Genomic DNA, 23697 nt, shown 5'->3' on the forward strand with positions numbered 1-23697 from the left:
TTGGATTTTCTAGATTTGGTTTAAAATGCTTTATTTTTGCGATTCGTCTGGATGACAGAGTAATTGGAGGCAAAAAAGTTTTGACTGAAATCTTTTAATAAGGTCAGTAATGACGATTCTTTTTTGAGTTTTTTTTTTAATGTGTTGAAATTTGGTCCATGTTTTACTGTATTATTTTTTCAAACCCTCCTATCAAAACGAAGTAATATCCCTTAGATAGTGATTAAAAACTCTTAAAAATCACTAAAAATAAAAAAAGTAGTGAAAGGTTAAGTTAGGCCAGGAGGAATAGAACACCATGCATGGGAGCACAAATAGACATTGTACGTGATTTGTTTTGGTAATTTGATCAATGTAAAAATTACGAATCTTTCCTTTTGTTTTTGTTGTTGTTTATTTGTTGACACAAATTAATGATCAGTTTTCGAATGGGAAAGTAATGTAACAAAAAAAAAAAACCAACTTTAGTTAAAGTGACCACAATACTTGTATCTGTTGGTGCGCGCCTTTAAAAGCAATTGCTGAGTTGTCAAGTATCAATTGGTGGGGCGAAAGGGGGTTTTCCTGGTAAACCTGACAGAATCTATATAATATCGTTATGTATACAAATTAATTGACATATAAAAATGCATCCCGGCTATGTGTACGTAACTATCACATTTGACTATCGTGTGATGTCATCTTAATTGTTTTCATCTTACATGTGGTCGACTCCATTGAAAGTATTAAAACAAACATCATGTATAATTCTTCTATTCGAGTGAACGTAGATTCTACATTGCTATTGATCTTTTGTGGTATATCCTTTGTCACGATTCGTATTTTAGTAATTTGATTCACTAATTTGTATGGGAGCATATTTTGGGTTATAACTTTAGATAATAAAAATAAATTTGAGATGTTGGATATATAATTTGTTGCGAGAATGTCAATATTAAACTTGAAACTCACGATGGATGGTCAGTGGCCCAAAGAAAAGAAAGAATCGGTTACATATTTCATATGATCTCCTCGTATATATAGATTCACATAGAATTGGATAAATTTATATTGTATCATATATAATTGTGAAATTATGATTAAGCTGTACCAAATTAAAAGTTGGTATTGTTTGTTACAGTATAAAAGTTAAAAACTAGCTTTTAAGTTACTTAAAATTGAATATCTGGTTTCAAAAACCCCACTTCGCTCCAACATCCAATTTTAGATAATTTTTTCAACTTCAAGAAATTGTCTTTCAAATAAAAACTTCAAGAAGTTTATATTTAAATTGTTAAATTTCGACAAACACTCGAAATTGATTTTAGTTCTGCATATGTGAGACATGTATGTGTATGTGAATATCTTGACTTGTATATGACTGATTTTAGTCACCTATCTATTTAATAACCAATCCCAGTTTTTGAATCTTATACTCATGCATAAATCTAATGGTCTAAAGTGGTCTCTTGAATCCAACGACTGAGATCCTAAGGCTAGACATTTTTGGGAAGAATCCAACTCTCTCTCTCTCTCTCTACCAAAACAAGAATTTTATAAATATTATGAGGTTCTCATAGTAACCCCTATAGGTAATTGTTGATTGTAAATTTGAGATCGTCTTATTAACTAGGTTTAGTTACGATCATTGGTTTGTTCAATAGGGAGAAATATTAAAAATACTACAGCTATCCATCGGTATTTTGGTTTGGTTGGTATGATGTCATGTAATTCCTCCAACATAGAATTCTATTACTGCTTACATGATGTCATAAGGGAGATGCTTATTGAAAAAATAGCTTTTGAGATATTCAAGTTTGTTTGTGAGGCTATTTAATAGTAGGGAGGGCAATTCATTTAGGTACGGACGGGCAACGAAAAATTCTACGCCTGAATGTGGTGTTTAATTACTGAAAATTGTGTTTAGTGTGGACAATTGATGGTTAGGATTCGCAATCGCCTTTTAAGAGCATCTCCAGTGGGAAATGTCAATTTCTATGTGGACATTTTAACGGTAAAAATTGATATCAAAATTCAATCCAACCTAACAGCCTTTTTTGATGCCAAAATTTACGTGGCTTTGAAGGGAATGGCAAACCTGCCAACTTTGACAACCATCCCCTCCATGCCAAATTTCAAAAAATGACCGTTTGGATTTTGAACATTTGACACAAGAATTGACATTAAGGGTTGGAAAGGTATAGCTTGATGTCAAATAAATAAAATTTGGCATAAGGGTTGGAAATGAAGGTTTTGATATCGAATTGGAGATGTCAAAATGTCACGTAAGCCTTCAAAAAAAGTTTGGCATCTCCAATATGAAGTCAAGGATTGGAGATGCTAATGATGTCAAATTTGACATAGCCTGCCAAGTGAAAGAATTGGCATGAGATGCAATTCCAACCCAAATGTCAAATGCTTATGCGTCATTTAACATCCCCTCTCTCATGTCACATTTGACATGTGATGTCAAAAAATTTCTTTCATTACTTTTTTCCAAAAATTCCTAAAATTAAAAAATTGACATGCTAGTGGAGTGGGTACCTTAAAGATCTCAAATTCTAAAATGTCAAATTACCACGTAAGCCTTTAAAAAAAATTGACATCCTCAAATTTGAAGCCAAGGTTGAAGATGCATAATTAAATTGAATGATTGAGTTGTTGCAAACTCAATGTTAAGTTGTGTTGGGCCTAGGTATAGGCTGTTTACTCAAACTTTACTTGTGACACTCGATGCCGTATCGAATACCGAATTTTTCGGGACGTGCCTTTCGGCACGAACATGCGCTAGTCTATATATAATAAAACAAAGCGGTTTCTGTTGAAAATCTATATAATATAACAGAGTGATTTCTGTTAAAAATATCTAGGCATATAAATGAGGGCAACCTCTACAACCATTAGATGACTTCATGTTTAATTTATAGTTATCAGATTATTTTTTTTAAAAGATATATATTCTCTTAATAAATCTATCCCTTTCTATCTCACTTTTTGGACAATGTATCTCTATGTAAAATAATGTTGCCTTATATGATCAAATAGAAAAATATCTTAAAATGATAACCGACGTTTTGTGGAGATTACAACTATTCCGTAGAACAGTACCCGGAAATTTATGTGTATGTGTGTGAATATATGTGTTGACACGTGTATAAAGGGTGTGTGCGTGTCAATAATGGTGTTCTATAGGTGACTATTCTCGCAGTGAACAAAATGACTGAAGAAATATTCAACACCACAAATTAAGAGAAAGTAATAGAAGGGCTTATTGTATACTTCCAGCTTTTTGACCACGTTCTACTTGCTGCGGCGTATGCTAACTTCATAGCCGACGGCTCATGACAATAATTATACTACTGGATGCATGTAGTTGAATTTCGAGATTTTTACCTAAAAGTGGCACTTAATTCTCATTAAAGGGAGATGGAATACTTAATTATTATTAGATCCACTTTTATAAAAATATATTTATCATTAATAGAAATATCACCCTAGGGTTTTAGGGTATGCTAAGATTTTATGGTACCCTAATGGGTACCCTAATACCCTTGGATACCCTAAAATCTTAGGGTACCACAGGATTTTAGGATTTTAAGGTACCCTAGGATTTTAGGATACCTTAAGGTTTTAAGTTTTAGGTTACCCTAGAGTTTAGGGTACCCTAAAGTTTAGATTTAGAAGCTTTCGTAGAGCCCTAGGGTTTAGTTTTAGGCACTTTCATAGGGGTTTTATAGTGTACTTTCTTATTATAGGATTTTAGAGGTGTAGGCATTTTTATAGGGTACTCTAGGGGTTTAGGTATTTTTATAGGATACCCTGGATTTTAGGCACTTTCATAGGGTTTTAGTGTTTCGTTAATTAGAGAAGACCCGGTAGGAATTACTTTCTATTATCTGAACCCAGAGGTAAGATGCCCATGAATTTATGTTACCTCCTCCATCTCTTTGTTTTTAACAAAATTCGATGTCCGGATTGGCTGCACGCACCTCGACTAATTCTGAAATCTTGAATTGGAGGACCAAACAAACCTCTAATAGCCCAACATGCAGTGGCGAAGTCAGGATTAGGACTCCGGGGGGCCGGCTTAACAAACATTATTATTTATCGGAACATATACTTATTATATTATAATATTTTTGCTTTCCAATATATTACATTTTACATTGAAATAATTCTAACTGATTGATGGTAAATGATACGAATCATTTTATTTTTTTCTTTAGACTACTTTAACTGTTATGTGCTTATTTTTTATTTGTGAAAGAAATTGAAAAATGAGAATGAAAATTAACCTGTTTTTTATCAAATCAAATCAAAATAATTTAGATTATAAGTAGCTATACGCGAATAATTACGAATAATATTCAAAATCAGGTATATACAAAATAAAATTTTTAAGACTCGGACGTTCGGGGGTTGGGACCGAAAAGCCCCCAAGCCGGGCCCCAACATAGCTCCGCCCTTGCCACATCTGAAATGTTTTAACCTTTATGGGATTCAAATTTACGACACAATTTTTTTAATTTTCTCATATTCACTTAACCAAATACTTAACTCATTCCTTTCGTCTTTGCCACCTCTCTCTGCGTCACCCCACTTGACCAAACACTTAACTCATTCCTTAAGTCTTTGCCACCTCTCCCTCTCTCTCTCTCTCTCTCCGCGTCATGATCTGTTCCTTAATTGCCACCTCTCTCTCTCTCTCTCTCTCTGCGTCATGATCTGTCATTGACAATCTGTTTACTACTTTACAAAGACTGCAAGTATATATATAGTCGACATGTTCTCACTTCTCATCACACAATACAAATTGCATACTAACTCAATACAAACACGAAGTATAGGCTCCAATGGTATCACCATCCTACTCTGCCTCCTCCTCCTCATCCACCACCAACCATTTTCCATGCCCACAACAACGTAACACGTTCAAACCACCGCCGCCGTCGCCAGCACCCCATTTTCATTCCTCACTCCACTCTGTTCGTAAGCCTTATTCGACGAAGATAATGAAAAAGCCGATTCCGCCCATGCCACCGACTCCACGTAGAGTCTACATGGTGGATTCCTCGAACTTCAAACAACTTGTTCAGAAGTTAACTGCGGCACCTGAGTTCCAGTCACGACCTCTCGAGAGCATGGCACCTCCCCCGGATTCCTCAAACTTCAAACAACTTGTTCAGAAGCTAACTGCGGCACCTGAGTTCCAGTCACGATGTCTCGAGAGCATGGCACCTCCCCCACTTAGTCTCCCAACAACTACAGTATCTGATAAACCGTCAACAACCTTAGAGCTCCTTCCGTCACCCATTGCTACAACACCTATGTTTGAAACTTACAGTGAGTTGATGAGTAAGAAGCTGGAGATACAGGCGTGGAATCAATCAGACAGTTTGGCGACAGCGAGTCCCGCGGGATTTAGTCTGTCGCCAATGTCTCATTCATGGTGTTCTAGTGAAATACTGGATACAGAGCCGTGGAAGGAATCAGAGAGTTTGGCGATGGCGAGTCCCATGGGATCCAGTCTATCGCCATGGTCCCAATTCCATTTTCAAAACTCTTGGTTGGATGGGTGTTAAGATTGTTCAAAATAATGTTGGGCGGACGAACGTATAATAAAAACTTGCATGAAACTTGAGTAGGGTGGTCGCCTAGGCTCATCCACCCTTCTCCCTCTCTTTCATGCATGCAGATACCCTAGCTACAAGTAAAAGCAACTTCTGCCTCTAGTCATCTCTAGCTATCTCTTGTTACAGTTTTGTTATTCCCACTTTCCCATTTGGGTTTTTTGGAAGATATATAATGAATTCTTCTACTGCTTTTCCCTTTGATCAATGCCCTATATATAGATGTCACCCTTTCATGTTCTTTTTTTGTTGACCCTTTTATGTGTTCTTTGTGATAACCAACAACTGCACTGGTTGTTTTCAACCTCAAGTTTCAAAACAACCAAATCAATGACTATGTACATATGGTTTTTACTTTTTATATTCCTTGCCTTTAACTATTATTAAGTAGGGATGCCTTCTTTACATGTCCTCTTCAAATAAACGCAAGCTGCAAAGACAAAGTGCAAAGTAACTATTGGAAAATGGAATTTTATCAAAGAGAATTTGGTGGGACTCACATTGCATGAGGTGGGCCCAACAAAAGTGAACAAATTGCATTAAAAGATGAATAAGAAATTATCTCATTATGGGCATTGAAAAAGCCAAATGACGTGCTTGCGCACCGTCACCAAACACCTGAATTAGACTGGGGTCGGAGCCGGAACTTAGGATTCGTGGAATCGTGACCTGTGGTTTGAGATCTGTGGTCTATAATCCAATCTAGATTGGTTTGGAATTGATTTGCTTTATTGGGTCTAAACTATTCGCGTTTGGTTGGTCCAGTTACAGAATCAATTTGCGCAGCTGATTAATACTGGGTTAAATGCCCAGAATAAAACTCATGATTTGATTATGGAATCAATTACTGAATTAATGACTGTAGCAGTTTTTCTCTAAAAATTGAATTCCCCGTATTCAATATGAAATATTGAATTGGCCCTATTGAATGGGCAAACTCCCTCTATTGAATTCGCGTATTCAATGAGAAGACTCCTCCTCGATTATATAAAGGAGTTTAGTTCCTTTGTTTCATAGACCAAAAATCGAGAGCTCTTCATCTGCAATATTGTTCTTCTTTCCGAGAGAGAGAGAGAGTACAGACACAAGTTCATTCGACGGGTAGTGTACGATGGTACTCCAGTGGCTGAGTGGGAACCGAGTCAACCCTAGGAGACCAACACCAACACAATCTCCAGCACCGGTGAGGCGGTGAATTTGTCTTAAAGGCACCATTGAATAAAACGGGTCTGGGTTTACAAATTCATGTTCCCTACTTACAGTTTATGTTTCATATTCTGTAATTCAAATTCATGTACTATTCTGTTCAATTGTAAATTTTCAGAAATTAGTAAAATCGATTACTGCTTTCAGCACTATATTTTCCTGCAATCTTAAGACAAATTCCTTATTGGAAAATAGTGTTTTATAAAAACAGTTTTACGTTGAGTTTTCTGGAACAGTTTTGGGAAAAAAAAACTTTATTCTGGTTTTCTCAATTACAGACAGAAAAAATAAAATAAAATACTGTTCACGGATTTCTTAGATAAACTTTATTCTGGTTTTCTTAGTTGTTTTGATTTGGAAAAAGGTAAACGTGTTAAGTCATTGCTTTTGTTTCTAACTAGCATTATAGTCATTAACATTTGTTTCTCGTTATATATTTTTCCGCTCACTAATATCTTGGCCAGTGGTTTGTGATCAGAACGTCTCGAATCAATGGATGAGATTCCGGTTAATTGCTGACTTGGTTATACATAAAAAATAAATAAATAAGGTTTTGATTCTGGGTAGTTAAACGGTTTGACTACTCTTGATCGGTTTCAAAACAGTTTCAGATTACCTCTACGTGGGTGATTAAGCAGGAGTGTTTATTTCGGGGGAATTATATCTCACGATTACATTAGCAGGTTAGAAATCATATCATATTGACGTTTCTGTTTGCATCTCGGGATAGTAAAAGTTTTGGGGATGACGTTTGAAATGGCTACGCGGAGTAGTGGACTATGGATGATGGATGTCAAGATCGTTGTTTACGTCTGGCTAATGGGTAAATGTTGGTTTGCTCATTTTAAATAGATACGATTGGAGATTTTATTTCCTCACATGCACCATGAGATATTGATTGACTTTGGATTACCAAAAAGATGGTTTTTTGAAAGATAAATATTTGGTCAATATTGTTCTAGGAAAGAACATGAACAGTTTCTTAGGAAATTTAAAGAGAATAAGCATGTATTAGTTTTGTTCATGGTACATAAATGATTTTTTAATACACGGCTCATCATGATAATCACTTTGATTAGTTCATAAGAGTTTTTGTGCATACACCATGTTTGATTACAAGGACAATACCGTATGCCTATAGATGCTAGACAGTTTGAGTTTATCTGTCGAATCGATAAACTTGTTCTAAAGGAAAAGAACACAAAAAGTATTTGTTTTAAACTCTTTTCATTCATCTATTAGATTCAGATTTATTGTGGAAAATCTGTTGGTTATGGCGTTTATGGCCAAAACAAGGACATATCACTACAACAAAAATTTACATTTTACAGCGTTCGAAAAACGCTATTGAATGTCATAGATAGCGTTCTTTGGAACGCTGTATTAGCCGATGCTATTAAAAGTGAAGACTTTTAATAGCGTTTTTTGAACGCTGTCTTTGCTAAATTTTTAATAGCGTTTTTTGAACGCTGTCATAGATAAACTTTTAATAGCGTTTTTTGAACGCTGTCTTAGATTAACTTTTAATAGCATTTTTTAAACGCTGTCTTTGATAAACTTTTAATATTTTTAATAGCATTTTTTGCATGCTAATTTTGAGATTCTTTTAATAGCATGTTTGTCATTACACCACTCATTTAATATTTTTTTTTATTACATTGAGCACCAATTGTAAAACAATTATTAGAAAAACACGAATATAATCTAAAACTTTAATGTTACCAATGTAATTAACCAAATTCATTCAATCGGGCAAGTATTCATTACACCACCTTTCGAAACAACTCAAAAACACAAATTACATTAAAGGGTTGCAAGAATTACAATGGATTCATATAGTACCCCGGTGTCCAATGTTACCAAAGGTAGCCATAAACAAGCTAACCAACATATTACTTGAAAATTTTCTATGTTTCATGCTTGTTGAAATTGAAACAATCTTCGAGCAATTTGGTCTCTCTTTCCTCCCAAAGCCAAACACGTGGAATTGATGCAATCTTCTTGATTTCCTGTGGTACAAAATTTTGGATCAATAGATGGGTGTAGAATAAGCTCATGATTCGCGAAAGTATTCATACTATAGAAGCACAAGCATTATTAAATAAGTGGATCACTTCGGAAGTGCATCATTAAGATGCATAATATAACTTAGAATTACCTAAGAAAACTGCTCAGTACCTATGTATAATCCGTCAAAGAGAAAAAAAAAAAAAAAAAACCCTCACAAAGCTGTGTAACTAAGCAGTCGGTAAGTAAAAAAGGTAGGTCGCAATCCGACACACATACATAGGAGGAGGGCTTAAGGATTCGACCAAGTGTTCATGTCTTCGGTCAGTAGATCTTTTTAGGATACTTGCAGCAGTGTTGATTCCCCCTTTCAATAGTCAACTCAATATCTCAAGCAAGAGGCACATCAACATCATCGTCTTATGGATCTGCTCGCCAAAAATTTAGGAAAAAACCATGTTAAAAACCATGTGGTTGTCCAAACTGGTTTCCAAAGATTTAGGAAGAAACCAATAAGACGAAGGGAAAACGAAACAACAAGGTTAAAAACAAGCTTGGGTACTTTGGGTCCTCCTAGTAGAAGCATGCTTACTCTACAATCTTCCATTTCTACATATCCTCCATTTCAACCTTTTCTGTAGCAAGATATTGGTTCAACACATAACTCCTCTCACCCCATTAATTTGTATCTCAACCGAACCAATACTATATCGAAAGTATAGGAAACAACAAAGGCAGAAATGCTATCGAACAGGTAGTGCTTGGGAACAAACGCTATCACCTAATGCTATAAAAAGCCTAATTTATTGTAGTGTCAGCAATTAGAATACCATAATATTCCAGCAGATACCTTAAACATAAATGGTAAAATCATCAGCTTAGAAAGAGGATACACAGTAGCAGATTCTTCAGGCATTGCTCTCTGTTTCTCTCATCACTTCAATGGCGTATCTATGTTCAAGCTACTTCTAACGAGTCTATTTTCTGGTACGGAGCAAGGCCTCAAATGACGGGGAGAAAGCATTACTTGATGTAGCCAATGACAGGAAGCTCTTTGCTTTTCACGGATGTGGTCAAATACCATTCTTGTGGTGTTATGATTCTGCACTTACTCTCTTCAGTTTCGATAGTAGGCCATCCTTCAGTAATTTAAGACAAGAGCAAGTGAGAAAAGGTATATACGCTTATAGAAAAAAATAGTGCACATTCTAGCGACAACCTTTGTAAATACATCCCAGCAGTTTGGTCAACATGAACCCGTGTGCAAAACACTATGGAAAAAGAAAAAGTGATTCAGTGGAAGTGTTCTGGTCATACAAGATAAAATGCAAAAATAACACATCATTATCCAAGATAGAGGTTGCATCATGTGTAAAATAGTGTCTCAACAAGTGATTCAAACTGCAGCATCCTACAACATCGGAGTCAACTATGACAGGAATGGATTGCATTGGTTCAGCACAAAAAATGCTATCAATATTTACTGAAACATCGAATACAGACATTCTACAGCGGCAACAATAACAGTACTGAAGTAATCCCAAATTCATGTGAGTGGAGGAGACGACTAGAGAAGAAAATCGAGGGACATAATGTCGTGGAATTCCAGATTTTAAGAACATGGACTAATTAAGCCTAATGAGAAGTAGTTAACGAAATTGAAAAACGCTTGCATGTTGCTTTGCACATCGATACATGTTGTCAAGACACTAAGTTAAATAACTTCAATAACCAAAGAACTTTTCCCAACCCAAAGTGCAGATGAATTGCACGGTTAACAAACTTGTAGTTGGTTAAAATTTCAAACAGCATGCTTCTACTTTTCTAGAATGAATCAAACGGTCATCCAACTTTCTTTTTCTCATCTAACTTCAGACTCTAGGCTGCTCAACATACTTCATGTCACCAACCCTCAAACATTGAGAGGAGAAATTGTAAAAGACAAGGAATAGAAACAGATTCGAGCATAACATTCCCATTCCCGGACTCCATACCACTGAGACAAGTGTTCTGCACCAATGTGAATATCTGCATTATAGAGCTCTTCCCATTCCCATAGAATGATTTAATAGAGAACAAGCCAGATTTACTATCCCACTTGAGTTCAATCGAAAATTACTCAAGCCTTATTTTCCTCCCAAACAAAAAGCCTTCTTCTGAAGTTGAGAGTCCAGGAAAAGTTGGCATGATCATACATTTCAACCAATTGCAATTAACTCAACTACATATAATGGAAAAGTAATAGTTCATAGAGGGAAGGAACTCACGATCTAACCATTAGAAGCCATGCATCTGATATCTGTTACGAAGTGATTAGAGAGGGAAATAGAGCTGCAGTTTTGGTATGAAGTGATTGAAATTTTTTGGGGTTGGTCATTTGATATCGTAGGCTCACGAAGAGGGAAAAGAGATTGGCACCTTAAATTTGGTGGAATGCTATGGTAGCAATAGATTTCTTCTGCTTCTCCCCATGTCTCTCCATAATTTCTGCACACTTCAGCAACAACTATGGTACATCAGCAACAAAAAATATCGTATTCAAGCACTTTGTCTTTGTTAGGTTACTTTACATAGAAACAAGAAGGATTTGGGGGTTCACTTGGCTACTGCTCTGTAATAGATATTTCCACGGGTACCAACTGAACAAAAATGGACACAAATGTACTCCTTGTTCGACTAACACAAATGGACAGTCAACTTTACTTGAGCAATTTCAACAACACAAGTTGAGAAAGGACAGTCAACTTTACTTAAACTTCACATGAACCACATGCGATACTGCAATTTTGAACTATTAGTGGTGGGGTAGGACACCTTCAGAAGGTTGTCTGCTTTCAATAATGCATCCCTCGCACAAACACACAAACAAACCCACCCCCCCTAACCCCAGCAGGAAGGACATACAACATAGACCATTTATGTTACAAATGGTTTGGGCTTTAAAAGGAAATCTAAACTTACCCAATATATGTGTCCAATAATTTTTAACTGAACTTACTTGGTCAAATGGGTGATGTAGCTACTTATGCTGATTGGTCTATAGCCCTAGTCACTTAAGTTTTCAAGTCACTTAGTCTATGTCTTTTGTTTATGTTTCAGGACATTTCAAAAGCAACTTTTCATAATTTCATTAACTAGAGAATTCAACGTACACTTGAACTTACATTCCGGAAATCGTAATCTGAAATGCTATAAGTAAATAACTTTTCACCGGTGTCCTTCAGTTGTTGCATGATTCTGAACCTAAAAAGTTCAAAAAAGGAAAACAAACAAAACTTTGTTACTCAAAGTAGTACAAAATTACCACCGGTGAAGAAAATGACAAGCTACTTACATGGTTTTCTTTAACTCGTCGATTGTAGACTGCATATGTGCCATTTGTGACTTGAATTGAACAATTTCTTCATGTAGCTGAGCTATATGATCACTCATTTGTGATAATATGATTAATTTCGTCAGTGTGACTCCTTTTCCAAATCCTCTTAAACGGCCATGCCTCTTGGGACCAAGTACTCAAACTCAACCCCCAAAATAAAAAGCAAAACACTTAGTGTTGTAAGTGCAGAAACTATAATCCACAGCACCACATGGTATGCCTTAATTTGATTGTCCCAAGAGCCCTTAGTCCCTGGTGAGAAGGCTCAGATTTCAGTTGGGAGAATCAAACTCCCAAAAAACGAAAAAAAAAAAAGAAAAAGTAATGAAAGGGCACGGCTGGCTACCTACAAACTCTCACAAACATACTCCACTGCAAGTGTGAGCCTTAAAATTGGAAACAAACAGTCTAATTTGCAACAAGAATTCATGAAGTTTCAATCGTTCAACAACACACGTCATCTATCAGGTAATGTTTCCAACTTATGAGCACTTCTTGAATATGGAAAATTGGAAATTTATACTGTTCGAGAAATTTGAAAAGGTTGAGTTATTTATAAATTATAATTCACGAAAATGGTATGAATTAAAAGCTAAATCGCAAAGGCAAAGGTGCTTTCACAATTCTTCAAGAGTATATTATTGCAAAACAACTGCTATGTACAAAATGAAGAACGAAGAGTCACCAAACACACAAGATGCAACCACCAAATATTGTGGAAGGAAGTGATCACTGATTAGAACTCAATCGAATATGCTGAATTTCACCTATTTGCACTACTTGGTAAGGTAATTAAACAGAAGCAACCCCCTCAACGAAACTCAAAGATTTGATTATTGAGACATATACCTTAATTCCCTCCAAATACACAATGTCCTTCAAGAACCTGCGATGAAAACAAAAATATGGAAAGTTAATGATTTATAGTAGCTGTGGATCAAGAAAATAGAAGAAGATTAAGCACGCTTATCGGGCCTCATTTTTAAAACGCCTAGACTCACAAACCAAAACTGCACACAAACCAAACCGTAAAAACCCCCAAACTACAAAGACCCTCACTCACTCACCAAAAAACCTCCACTTTGTGTTGGGAATTCGAACAACTTTTACCACACCAACCAAACTATAATGCACCAAACCGTCGCACACGGAGTGCTTTTCAGCTATTATTTCTCTTCCTTTTTGTAAAAATTCAAAAGAGAGAACAATACACCACCACAATCTAAACAAGTGTAACTCATATGCTCAATCTAACATGTTCGATGAACAGAACATGATTCACTACCAAATCCAAATATAGAATCTTGAGGCAAATAACTAATAATTTGGAATGGATCAGCACAAAAGCCTCAATATCATTGGAATGAATCAACACAAAAGCCAAAATAGGGATAATTTGAAATGAGTCAACACAAAACCCTAGCTTTGTATTTGGGTAAGAATTAAGGCAAAAAAATCAAATCAAACCTTGTGAGGACTCTCCGAACTGGCTGCTTGCTTTTGCTAGTGCAATATGTCCAAATAGTGCTTTGATTCTTCTCCGGCTACGGGATGAGAGGAAGAAGAACGAGAAAAATTGGGAGATTCGTAGGAAATAGAAGTTAATCGATTGGATTGTAGGAGAAATACATAACAAGGAACAAACCTGCAGCTTAGGCTTAGAACCCTAGAATACCAGAAGATGAAGATCGATCCATATGCTGCCAACTGGTGCTTCAAACCACGATCGGAACCCAATCTGCTCTAGTTCTCACGAAACGATTGAGAACTCTAGTACTTGGCGTAACAAATTTGATTTTTCAGCAAAGGGTTGGGTGCCTTAAATTTTCATGGAACGCTATTAAAGAGTTAATGAAACGCTATACTATTTTGAGCGCGAGCGTTTCCCTAAATCTTTATCCCTGAACGCTATAATTGTTTTCCTATTATAGCATTCCTTAAAAAACGTTGTTACCTAATGCTATTAAAAGACATATTTGGTGTAGTGTATGTTTGTATTTATCTCTGCTTGTGAGGTTAGCAAATCTTGCCAAGGTGCACATTCTCTAAATTAGAAAGGATGTTGGTAATCATTCTTCCCGATAAACAAATCGTGATTGCACCATGATTACAATGTTTGGAATTGGATAGTTACATTAGCAAGTATTGAACATGTGCTTTATGGCGTATTTATGAGTCATTTATATTTGGATCAGTTCAAGATGGAAAAATGTGAATAAGTGACTTATGCTATTGTCTCATGATTGTTGCAATTATTTGCCAATGTCTCATGTTTTCCTAGGAAAGATGTTTATACCGAATATGAGATCTTTACAGTTTGTTTCCTGTTTTGGAGATCAATTTAAATTGAGACATATGTGGTTTGACCTTGTGTGGGAGGTTTTCGTGATTGTTTCCACAGGATGGTGACCATATTGTTTATGCAAAATGATGGGCCATAGCTTGTTAAAGCATGGTCATTTTGGAGCTCATGGGTGGTAATGCTAGGCATTTGTTTGGAGCGAAAGGAGAAGCTGTGTGGCTTCGGCCTTGGTCAGTCGTGCGCGATTGGGCCACGATTCAATTTTGTGATAAACTGTTGGGCTACGGTCCTGGTCGGTCATGCACGACTTGGCTTCAGATCATTGGATCGCTCGATCTCTGGAGTAGTCTACTTGACTTCGGCCTTGACACTGCTCGACCTCAATCTTATATTTGATCTGTTCATTGTAGACAATTTTTATACTTGGCTCTGCTGGGCCTAGTGTTTTTAGATATATGTCTAACTAAGGGAATACTTGTTTTGATATTTTTCTAAGTGGTTTGACCATAACCGTTTGGTGCGCCGACAGTAATTCCTATAGGAACAAGTTCTTCTCATTTACGGAATGAGCAGGATAGACAAGTGATTTTGCCTTGTGAGGTTCGAAGTGACAAAGACTTCTTATCAATGAGTTGAAAGAAGTACTGAGCCATTGGATTTAATCCACATTGAGGTGTGTGATTTACAGTTACCTTCGAATGTGGGGGTATCTCGCAAAGGTTACTGTACCTCCACCTAAAAAGGAGAAGTTAGCGCCGAGAACTGTTGATTATGTGTTTATTGGCTACGCACACAATAGTAGCGAACCCAAGGAACCTCCATTGGGAACCTGCATAGTTTTGAGTTAACAAATCAAAATCCGAACCAAGTAAGAGAATGATGCAGGGAGGCGTGTCGAAATAGAAGAACACGCAACAAGGACAATCACGAATAAGTATGAACTAGAGGTGCTCCCTCTGTGAACACACAATAATGAGAAATAATCTCAATTTTCATTAATATTCATCAAAAAACAACTCCCTTAGCCATAAGGCTTACAACTCAATTTATAATAAACTAGAAAAAATAAAAAGGAAACCTAAATAAGGGAAAACTAAATCTAGAAAACAATAAAGAGGAAATAGAATCAACCTAATTAAGAAAACCCAATATCCTAGACAATTTATGCTAAAATGGAAAGATTCCTACTAAAATACTAATTGCAAAATAATAAACTAACATTGCTATATTTCTTAAATAATTAAAACATCGGCATGCATCATCCTCCCCGGCTTGAAGAAACTCGTCCTAGAGTTTATATAGTTGAATACGCCGAACCTTGTCTGCATCAAGCTTGTACTTCAAATTGATTTTCTCCATCCCAAACTGTAAAGAAGAGTTATGAAAAATAAAAGTAAGAACTTTCTTCCCAATTTTATCTAAGTAAGCAACCCAGATATTATTCTTTATAGCAACTCCAATATATTCCCCAAAAGGATCCATGAATTGACCACCCCATCCAATTTCACCACCTTTAAGCATGGTAACAACTCTTTTTTGCAATATTTTTTGATTTTTTCCTTTTATAATTTTCTCCACCGGTTTTTTGTCAAAAACTGGCGGTTTACTCCAATCCACAATTGGATCTGGAATAATACTTGATGTGAATGGCCACACAATGGTAGCTTCAGCCACCATTGTCCTCCCCCTCGACTGATGGTTACCAACCAAAGGTTCGGTGATAGAAACATCATCCAACACGTCCTCCTCTTTCGGAAACCGAGGTTGAATCGGATGATGGCAAGGGGGGTTTCCACCAACAGACAAGGCAGCAATCTAATCGGCCAGCGCACGAAACGTCTCTTCCATCCACTGCTCAAGTTGTTGAAACCTTTCCTCCATTCATGTTTCTCGTGCAGCTTTATTTCGTTCATACACATCTTCGACAACAGCATAATGACCATAACGAACTCCTTGTCATGCCATGATCCAGAATCGAGCGCAGGCTCTGATACCAACTGATGCAGGGAGGCATGTCGAAATAGAAGAACGCGCAACAACGACAATCACGAATAAGTATGAACTAGAGGTGCTCCCTCTGCGAACACACAATAATGAGAAATAATCTCAATTTTCATTAATATTCATCAAAAAACAACTCGCTTAGCCATAAGGCTTACAACTCAATTTATAATAAACTAGAAATAATAAAAAGGAAACCTAAATAATGGAAAACTAAATCTACGTCTTAGAGAGAAAGAAAACAATAAAGAGGAAATAGAATCAACCTAATTAAGAAAACCCAATATCCTAGAAAATTTATGCTAAAACGGAAAGATTCCTAATAAAATACTAATTGCAAAATAATAAACTAACATTGCTATATTTCTTAAATAATTAAAACATTGGCATGCATCATCCTCCCCGGCTTGAAGAAACTCGTCCTCGAGTTTATATAGTTGAATACGCCGAACCTTGTCTGCATCAAGCTTGTACTTCAAATTGATTTTCTCCATCCCAAACTGCAAAGAAGAGTTATGAAAAATAAAAGTAAGAATTTTCTTCCCAATTTTATCTAAGTACGCAACCCAAATATTATTCTTTATAGCAACTCCAATATATTCCCCAAAAGGATCCATGCATTGACCACCCCATCCAATTTCACCACCTTTAAGCATGGTAACAACTTTTTTTTGCAATATTTTTTGATTTTTTCCTTTTATAATTTTCTCCACCAGTTCTTTGTTAAAAACTGGCTGTTTACTCAAATCCACAATTGGATCTAGAATAATACTTGATGTAAATGGCCACACAATGGTGGCTTCAACCACCATTGTCCTCCCCCTCGACTGATGGTTACCAACCAAAGGTTCGGTGATAGAAACATCATCCAACACCTCCTCCTCTTTCGGAAACCAAGGTTGAATCGGATGACGGCGAGGGGGGTTTCCACCAACAGACAAGGCAGCAATCTGATCGGCCAGCGCACGAAACGTCTCCTCCATCCACTGCTCAAGTTGTTGAAACCTCTCCTCCATTCATGCTTCTCGTGCAGCTTTACTTCGTTCATACACATCTTCAATAACAGCATAATGACCATAACGAACTCCTTGTCGCGCCATGATCCGGAATCGAGCGCAGGCTTTGATACCAACTAATGCATGGAGGCATGTCGAAATAGAAGAACGCGCAACAAGGACAATCACGAATAAGTATGAACTAGAGGTGCTCCCTCTGCGAACACACAATAATGAGAAATAATCTCAATTTTCATTAATATTCATCAAAAAACAACTCCCTTAACCATAAGGCTTACAACTCAATTTATAATAAGCTAGAAATAATAAAAAGGAAACCTAAATAAGGAAAAACTAAATCTACGTCTTAGAGAGCAAGAAAACAATAAAGAGGAAATAGAATCAACCTAATTAAGAAAACCCAATATCCTAGACAATTTATGCGAAAACGAAAAGATTCCTAATAAAATATTAATTGTAAAATAATAAACTAACATTGCTATATTTCTTAAATAATTAAAATATCGGCATGCATCAGAGAATATAGTACCCGAAAGCAACAGTGAAGCAAGTTCACTTCAAATGCCAAAAGGAAGAGAGAAAAAAAACCGAGATAATTGAAACTTGGAAAACACTATTTGTAATGTTTGATCCCCTGTGATACAAAATGCAATTGACAAAACACAACACTGCATCACACAAAATATAAACCAATCATAAAAATAACATTGACCCATTTTAAATCAATGTCAAGATTCTATAATTAAGTGAAAACATATTGGATACTTGTTATGTCCACATTCAAGGTAGGTTCACATAAATTTGTCTCCATTATAGAGGGCAATCTGTAGAGGGCCAAATTTCCCTCAGTTCATAAGGTCCAAAAGGTGTACCGTCATATCTCAGAAGGACCAAAAGATGTTATCTTTGTTCATATTTAAGTTTTGGGACTTCCATTTATTATCTTGTCGAAGCTACATCATTACAACCGAACAATTTCAACAAGTAAAGTATTATCCCACAAGTATTGCCAAACATTTGTCTTAAATACGCTCGGAAGTTCTTTATATTACTCGGCAGTTTTTATTATCGCTCAACAGCTCTTTTTATCGCTCGGCTCGCCAGCTCTTTGTATTGCTCAAAAGGTTCTTTATATTTCTCAGAACGTATTGCTATTGCTCGGTACGTAGACGCGACATGTTGTGATCTTTTAGAAGTTTCTAGAAGCTTCCTTTGCACTTTTTACCTAGCTTACTCCCTAAGTCTCCTATCTTTTCATTTATAGTAACTTTCGATTAATAGCCTTTACTTAGTCATTAAGTTTCACTCACCTTTTCTCTATATAAGCAAAGCTCTCTCCCTCACCCAAGGTACACAACTCTCCTCTCCTACATAAACGGCTTATATTCCTTGCTTTATGTTTCATTTTATCTTCCTCGGGTACTAACTAGCTCGTCGGAGGCTCTACCCGAAGGAACCCCCCTCCGGTTTGTAGGTACCAAGCTTGGTGGCAACCACCCTATTCCTCGGCAAAGCTCCACTGCTCGGCAACAACCACCCCAAACTCAGTAGAAATCTCTCCAAACTCGGCGAGCCCCCACACCGTTCAACAGAAGGAGGAAAGGATTTAAGTGGAATTCACCCGCCCACAATTGGTGACTCTGCTGGGGTTGAAAACATGGCATATATTGGTGGGCTCGTCCTGATCTGACTTCGAGCACCTCAATTTCTGATCGTACGGCGGTAGTTCTCTCTTCCATTTTTCGCTTTTGGGTCCTCATCTAAGACCCTCCATTCATCTCTTTCGTGGAACAGGTTTTTGTCCTTTTTATTTTTAAATAGCAAGTTAAAGTGCTCGACTCACATAAACACTTATTCTTTAATTGTGATTTATATTCTCCAACTATGTGACATTCTACCCAATTGTTCGGATATGTGCTCAAATTATTTTTTCATTTGCTACCATAAGTTTATTATGGCTACCAACCATTCAATTACTGAGATTTATCTAAACAGCAGATTCGTTGCTACTCTGACAACGATTAACATTCTCCCTGTAATACTATTTTGCAATTCATATATTTGTCTACAAACTGCAAATATCTACGTGCGCTTTGTTAGAACCATGGGATTAATAATGGAAATTTCATTATAATTAAATGTGCAATACATTCGTTCGGGCAAAATCCTCGTAGCCCTCAGCAATCTATTTGTTTGGGCGAAATCCTCGTAGCCCTCGAAAATCTCCTCGTTCAGACATCTCAACTCCGCCGTTCGAAGAGGCATTCACTCCCGGCGGCGGACTCTTCCACCGAGCATTGGGGCTCACTCCTAGTTTCACATCTAGATGGTCCCACTTTCCACCACTGACTCTTCCAGTCCGAAGTATGGGCTCACAAGTTGAAGATGGCCCAAATCCGTCGAGCAATGAAGATTCAGCGCTCCAACCTCAGCCCGTCCCTCCCGAAGAGTCATGCAGCCGCGCCAAGTTATACGAAGAATCCTTAGGTTCAGACCAAGCCCTCCCTCTAGGTCGCAGGTCTCCTACGTTCATTTAAGCCTTCCCTGCTGGTCGAAGGATTCTTACGACTGGACTAAACCCTCTCTACGGGTTGTAGGCCTCCAACGTTCGGGCGACAAAGAAGACGAAGATAGCTTGGATTTGTTACCATCTCGGATACTCTATCGGTTACTATCTTGATTGCGCGACACATAACCCAATGCATACCTTCGACATTTTTGCTCGAGTGTTCAGTTCTTGGGAATACCGAGCGTCGTGTATCCTCAGTTGTTCACTTTCAATTCATTTCAGACTTGTCATTTCGTATGCATCATCTCATAAACATTCAGGTTTCAAGAGTGTTTGGAATTTTGTGTTACTATCGCATTCGGATTTCATTGCCTTTGGACAATCCGGCTGAATGATTGTCTGAATCTAGCCGTAGAGCTCTCTCTCATTCCAGCCGAAATCTGGTCGAGGACAGGACTTCTATTAGCATTCTGGGGCTCGGCTACATCACCCCGGCTTGGGTTATTATGCTAAATTTATTCGAAACGCAATTATGGTCTATTTTGCATCTTGCAAAGAATTCACTTCGGTCATTCGGCAACACATGGGTTCAACTCCTCCTTCATCTAAGCAATAAAGAAGAAGTTGATGGGCTATTGTAGGAGGCCAAATTTCCCTCAGTTCATAAGGTCCAAAAGGTGTACCGTTATATCTCTGAAGGACCAAAAGATGTTTATCTTTGTTCATATTCAAGTTTCGGGACTTCCATTTATTATCTTGCCGAAGCTACATCATTACAGCCGAACAATTTCAGCAAGTAAAGTATTATCCCACAAGTATTGCCGAACATTTGTCTTAAATACGCTCAGGAGTTCTTTATATTACTCGGCAGTTCTTATTGTCGCTCGACAGCTCTTTTTATCACTCGGCTCGACAGTTCTTAGTATCATTCGGCAGCTCTTTGTATTGCTCGAAAGGTTCTTTATATTTCTCGGAACGTATTGCTATTGCTCGGTATGTGGACGCGACAAGCTGTGATCTTCTAGAAGCTTCCTTTGCACTTTTTTACCTAGCTTACTCCCTAAGTCTCCTAACTTTTCATTTATAGTAACTTTCAATTAATAGCCTTTACTTAGAGCATCCGCAATGGGAATAATCAAAATCGATAACCAAAATATGCCACGTCAGCATTTGATTATCCATTTAGTTCATAATCAAACCTAACAAACTTGATCTCCACATTGGTTATTTTTGTATCCTTATAAAAAACCCCATTACAATACGCAATGCATCTATGTCCAATTGCAAATAAGTTCCAATCACGTACCCAACCACACCAAATTATTCGTCTCGATGAGACGATTCTAATGTGAGGTGTTTTTTAATTTTTTAGTTTTGAATTTGGTTATTGGGTTTGGTTATTGAGTTTTGGTTATTGATAAAAGTTGTTAAGTTTGGTTATTCAAAGGTCAAAATTTGATGAGTTGCTAAGAGGTTGTTAAATTTGGTTATTAGGCCATTCACAGTGGTATAATCAAAAGCCAATTGTCTTTAAAGTTAACAACGTTGGTGCAAAAGGTGGCTCACAATGGTATAATCAAACTTAGCAACATCTTTAGAAACAATCAAATTTTGGGCTTTGGATAATCAAAACTAGCAACCTTTTTCAATAATCAAAATTTGTGGACTCCACGTCACATAAGTTAACTAGTTCCAAAATTTGTATACACGCGTGTTTCAATTGATATTTTTTTCTTCTCTTCTTCGCATACTCTATATCTTCTTCACTTTACCTACAAACTATTTCTCTTTCTTTCCCTCAAAAAGTGAAGCTCATATCTTTCGATCATTTACAATTCAACCTATCATCGCAGGATTAAGGTATTTCACTTTTCTTTTTTGTTTCTATTTTTTTTTCCCCAAAAAAATTTATAATAGGAGGGAAGAAAGTCACCGATTTTTTCCAAAAATTAAGAGAGGAAATCGATATATTTTTGCCAAAAAAAAATTGTAAATGGGGGGAAGTGAATGACAGAAAACAGAGGGGGAGAGAGAGTGAAATTGTAGTGGACCCTTATTTTGATTATGGACTAGAAGTGACCATTGTGAAGCTCAATATTGTTAAGCTTAGCAACCTCTTAGGTAAATAATCAAAAGCTGATGTGTCAACTTTTGGTTATCCTTTTTTGATTATATCATTGTGGATGGCCTTACAATGTGAGCACTTTTTTGAACAAACATTGCTAACTTTAGCAACCTTTAAGTTTTGATTATTACATTGTGAATGCTCTTAGTCATTAAGTTTCACTCACCTTTTCTCTATATAAGCAAAGCTCTTCCCCTCACCTAAGGTACACAACTCTCCTCTCCTACATAACGGCTTATATTCCTTGCTTTATGTTTCGTTTTATCTTCTCCGGGTACTAACTAGCTCGTCGGAAGCTTTACTCGGAGGAACCCCCCACCGATTTGTAGGTACCAGGCTTGGTGGCAACCACCCTATTGCTCGGCAAAGCTCCACTGCTCGGCAACAACCACCCCAAACTCGGTAGAAATCTCTCCAGACTCAGCAAGCCCCCACATCATTCAACAGAGGGAGGAAAGGATTTAAGTGGAATTCAACACCGCCCCCCCCCCCCCCCCCCCCCCCCCCCCCCCCACACACACACACACACACACACACACACACACAATCAAGAACCGGAAAACTGTCCTGCTTCATAATTTTAGTTCTCCTAGTACCATTTCCTTAATCAATCATCATCACTATGCATTTGCTATTTATGTAGCTGTCATAAAAGGACATACCTCTGCTGCCTATGAAATCAAAAACTCTACAATCACACTCTTACACACACATTCTGGCCCCACACATTGAAAGTGTGTGGATCCCAACATTAGTGTGAGTGTATTGTGTTTGTGTAAGTGCATGTGGTTGTAGAAGAGTTGCCATGAAATACGTCTATGTACTGTGCATGCAAGACATTTGTGTATAATGGTAAGGACTACTGCTATACACTTAACCAGTTGGCGTCTGTGTACTCTTTAAAAGAGAGAAAAAGCATAACTATAAGTATCATATACATTCAGAATATTCTCGTGTATTATACCAATTTTCAGGTTAATTAAGAAAATTTATTTGGGCTTGGCCCCTACAAGTCCCTCAAATGATAAAAATTTCTTAAAATTTCTATACGGTGTTGAGTAAAATTTCCTAAAATTTCAAGTTATCAATCATTTTTTAGGTTGCATGTATAAAATTAAATGGTGTTTACCCACATACACACAATATGGTTTCTTCATTGTATCTCGCAAGTAGCAATATATACACTCATAAAACATATTTCTATCATGAATATGAAAATACATGTGATTGGGCCCCTGCTAAACACAAATCATGCGTACACCACCTGTAACAAGCTAGCACAGACAACTTCTAACAAAACTCCCTTTCTACATTAAGCACGATAAATTCAAATTTCGTTGGCTTAGTTCCCTTGTAATTTTCTTCTCCACGAAAATACAACACACACGTTCTAGTAAGAGAAGAAAAAAGTGAGAGAGGAAACTAACACAGAATTGAGGTCCTCCTTAAGCTGGAACTTGTTCACAAGAGGAAGCGCTTCGGTCTGCATAGCTAAACAATTTTCACGAACCAAAAATCCAAAATCCAATTAGTAAAAGCAGTGACG

The 23697-nt window shown here is 37.0% G+C and overlaps 1 pseudogene; it reads right to left on the minus strand.

Moving 5' to 3' along the window:
* LOC131303817 (uncharacterized) overlaps positions 1-23697 on the minus strand; it is a 38912-nt pseudogene that overhangs the window by 9591 nt on the left and 5624 nt on the right.

Source organism: Rhododendron vialii, chromosome 10a (assembly GCF_030253575.1).
Source record: "Rhododendron vialii isolate Sample 1 chromosome 10a, ASM3025357v1".
Classification (NCBI taxonomy): domain Eukaryota; kingdom Viridiplantae; phylum Streptophyta; class Magnoliopsida; order Ericales; family Ericaceae; genus Rhododendron; species Rhododendron vialii.